This window comes from Camelus bactrianus, chromosome 8, assembly GCF_048773025.1.
Source record: "Camelus bactrianus isolate YW-2024 breed Bactrian camel chromosome 8, ASM4877302v1, whole genome shotgun sequence".
NCBI lineage: Eukaryota > Metazoa > Chordata > Mammalia > Artiodactyla > Camelidae > Camelus > Camelus bactrianus.
Window position 1 is genome coordinate 58,309,707 of NC_133546.1, and position 4,380 is coordinate 58,314,086.

The following is a 4,380-nucleotide window of genomic DNA, read 5'->3' on the forward strand; positions in this document are numbered from 1 at the left end:
AGTATTTTGAAAACTCTTCTTAAAATATTTTTCTTATTTTGACTGAGAACCAACTGAAACACTTCAAATTGCCATTTAATGAAATGTTTAGATAAGGGCAATGGAAGAGATTTTTAGAACTGTCTCCAGACATCCTAAACTCTGCAAGTCGAGCTGGCCGAGCATTATTCAAGTCGTAATAATGGCACAAAAGGCCGAAGGGCTGGAACATCACCCCAAGCAAAACGAGGGTGAAAACACCAACATATGTGACAGTGAGCCATTTATATTCTGAACGGCAAGCGGTGCCTCTAAGCTGCAGTGTAACGTAAAGCCGCTTCTCATAATGTGCGGACTTGGCCAGATTTGCTTTTGTTAAAGAAAAATACATGGGTGATGGACAGCTAGGTTTTGAGATCAAAACAGAGAAGGGAGAGAGTGGAACCCAGATGTGCTGCAAGGTCCCCGTTCTCCTTCCTCATACATGCCAAGGAGGGTTTAAAGGCAGAAATCACCAAGTGAGAAAGTTAGTCAATCAAGGATTGAAAAAGAAATGCTTTCCTCGTTTAAATTCCATTTTCAGATAACTGTAGGAAAGTGGTTTCTAAAATCACCTCTTTAGAAGACAAGGCTTTAATTTCCAAGTAAGATATGCATGCTCTTTGCTATATGGCTTGCTTTATAAGAAGAGCAGAGCCATCACTCAGCCTTCACATGGAGCCTTGGGGAGTCCTGGGGAGCCCTGGGTGATGACCAAGCACTGGTGCAAACCGGAACTGACCTGGGCGAGAATCTGATGGTACCCGTGTTCAACAGTCCCACCATGTGGCAGGTACTCTGTGCTGAAGGTCATATATGCCATAAAGAGGAAGAAAATATAGTGGCGGTCCCCAAGGAACCAATGAGGAAAAGAGAAGAATTTCTTGAAAAGGAAAGGAGAGTTAGATAGACCTGTGATACAAGATAAAAGAAACAAGGGTTCCAAGAAGAGTAGCGTCTCCTTCGATTGGAGTTACCAAAAAAAAGCCCAATGAATGAAAGGAATGGCATTTGATCTGGTTGAGAAAGCATGAGTAAGCAGTATGTTTCTTTTTAAAGTTTCTTATAGCAAAATAAATATAAATTCCTGGTAGTGGGACAGGAGAGAAAGAGGCAGAGCACAACCACAACCACTGAAGGAAGGACACAGCAGTTGAGGAGAGGACAAACTGCTTAGAACCAAGATGGCAGAGGATTTGACTTCCAGTAGACTTTGAGCCTCATGGCACGCCCACAGGCACCATGGCAGTTCCGAGGCTGACCACAAAAGGTCCAAAAGTGGGCAGGGGGCCAATTCCTGGAAACCCCTGCCCCTTCCCCAACATAGCTGGAATAATCCTTCTGCTTCTTGGCATATGAACTTACCCAGCCCATAAAAACTATCAACTCCACACCTCGTGGTCGCTCGCTCTCTCTTGCCTTCTGAGATGGCCTGCTGTCTATGTAGTGTTTATCTAGTTTTATCTTAAACTAAATACCCCCACACTTCTTAGCCTCCTCCCTCTCACCTTTTGAGATGGCCCGCATTCTGCCCATGGAATGTGTTATCTCCTAAGCTGCTCTTCCTTCTGAGTGAGACGGACCGCATTCTGTCTATGGAGTGTGTATGTCCCTGAATAAACTCCTTTCACTTTACTATGCCTCACTCTTGAATTCTTTCCTGTGCGAGACAAGAACCTACTCTCCGGCAACAGTAGGAAATTTAGAGAATATAAATAGGCAAAAAGAGAAAAATAAAAACTCTGACTCACATACAGCCACTACATTTCAGTGTATATGCTCAAGATAACATAGTTAACACAAGTAATTTAAAACAGTCTACCATTAGAACTGATAAGATGGATATTATTGACATGGAAATATGTTCACTATTGTTAGGTGAAGATATATGATACATTGGTTATTTATACCTTCATGCATGTAAATAATATATTGAATCATATATGCTGTTGTAGAATAAAAATTATGTTGTGTTTTAATATTAACTACTTACTTTTTTCCCTACTTTTTATTTTTTTTTAAAAGGAGGGCTTTTAAATGTGTTTTCAACTGAATAAAATACATGATAAGTTTTTATGTCCTGGTTGGTTAAATATAACAAAAATCAATATGATAATATCAGCTTGATTATTACAAAGTTGGTGAGCAGATTCAACCACTTTTGACAAACGTGGTTTACAACTTCAAGCAAACAAAAGTCCTCTAAAACTAGAGTCCTCTACGACATTCTTACACTTGTGGTTTCAGGGAACAAACAGATGTAGTTTGAAGGTTATAAGCCAATAATTCTTGAGTTAAAAAAAATTAAAGCAGAACTACAAATCTTACAGAAAGCCCTTTGTCCTTTGTGATAAACAGAAAGAAACTCAACTTTATGATGACAAGATACAGGAAAAGTGTAGATTTAACTTAATATTTATGGTAATGGAATGCAAATATTCTTTAACCTTCTTCCTTATCTTTCTAAACAAAGGGTAATAGCCAAGTCACTGCTCTGCATTCTCAGAGACTGACAATATAAACAGATTATTAAAGTCAAAGTTTCCCACTAAGCACTATTTGAAAATTACCACATATGGTTTCAACTATAATTTTAATCAAGACTGAGTCAAAGTATTCAGGGCTTTATAATTTTCTATTTCCATAATGCATACTGTTAAATAAAATGGTGTTTTACTTAACAATACAGCAAAAACATCTATTCCTACCAGGGATTAATATAATGTTAGTTTAATGGCTGCATTATAGTCCATCCAAGGAATAAATCATACTTTAATTAACAATTACCTTATTGTGGGACATTTTTTTCCAATTTTTATTAATATAAATAATGCTTCTGTGACTTTCCTATTATGAAATATTTTCTACACACATTTATTGTGCATTTTCTCATAGTTGTCTTAGATAATCACTAAAAAGGAGAAATTTTGGAACAAATGATATGCCAGCTTTAAAGGTTATCTTTGAATAGTGCCTTAAGTGCCCTCCTGAAAATTGTGTAAAGTTATGCATTTTGAATCCCCAGAAGGGTATTTAGTGTCTATTTTTCTACAAACTTTTAAACACTGGGTATTATCATTTTTCAAAATTATTTCCCAACTTTTGGGTGAAACATGGTATTTAAGTTTGTTTTTTTAAAGTTTATTTTATTTTATTTTGGGGGGGTGGTAATTAGATTGATTTATTTATTTCAATGGAGGCACTGGGGATTGAACACAGGACCTCATGCATAATAGGCAGGCACTCTGCCACTGAGCTATCCCCTCCCCACCTCAATTTTGTTTTTAATTGCATTTTATTTCTAGTGAGGCCTTGTTATTTTGGAAGTTATACACGGGTCATTTGCATGCTCATGTGATTTGCCTGTCTTGGTAGGTTGGATTACAGTTTCCCGTATTCAGAGCTTCTCCCAAAGGTGCTTCTCCCCGTGAACTGCAGGTGTGGCTGCAGGAATTGCTCTGCAGAGAAAGTGGAGTGGAAGTGACAGGCCTCTTGATTGAAATTTTAAGAATTCGCCCTTTGTTTACACTTTCTCTTTCCTTCTGCCACTAGACTGATGTCCTGGACAGAAGCTGTGTCCCGGGGGGAGGCGCTTTTGCGGAGAAGCTGCTCCTGAGAAGCAGCACAGCTGTCCCGTAATGAACAGACACTGGGCGAGAGTGAGACTGTCACTGCTGCGAGACGCTGATAGTTCCACGTCACTTATTTCCTTAGCATCATCAAGGCCTTCGTGAGTAATTTAAAAACTTGAACCAAAAGTGAGAAATAATAACCAAAAAATGCCCCAAATATGTGGCATTCACTTTAGGGCAGACAAGTGGTCCATGGATAAATGATTATCAGAGCCCATTGGATAGTCATCCAGGCCACACAATGGTAATAAAACCTTTGGTCTTGTCTTGGAAGTCAGACTGAACCAAAGGAGCGTGTAACTTGGTGAAGAACTTGGGGAGTGGAATGTTAACAGTGGGCCTTGTTACCGCTTGGTTTCTTCAGGGCAGTACTTGTCAAAGGAATGAACTATTAGAAGAATTTACTTCTTTTCCACAGAGAAAACAGCCTAGAAGATGCAACGAGTTTCCACCACCAACTAGGGAAAGATAGCACTGAGAAAGCGTTTGAGTGACAAAGGATAATTAAAACTCAGCTTCACGGCAAGACCCCAATCAGGATTGTTGAAACTGAATTGATTTTAGTACCCAGTAAATTCAGGTAAAAGAGACTAGAGGTATGGCTTTCCCAAATCCCAGCCTGATAAACTTAAGGTACCGTAAGTAAGGGTGGAGAGCCAAGTCCTAAAAACATCACGGTTGTAAGTCCCTGGCACGTTATGCTAACTGAAAGCAAATAAACAAGAAGCTG

The 4,380-nt window shown here is 39.0% G+C and overlaps 1 non-coding gene across 1 annotated transcript; it reads right to left on the reverse strand.

Annotated features, from left to right (window-relative positions):
* Window positions 1–3,212: 3,212 nt before the first annotated feature.
* On the reverse strand, window positions 3,213–3,285 carry TRNAN-AUU (transfer RNA asparagine (anticodon AUU)). Its single transcript has one exon. It is a non-coding gene; the product is annotated as a tRNA-Asn (tRNA).
* Window positions 3,286–4,380: the final 1,095 nt, after the last annotated feature.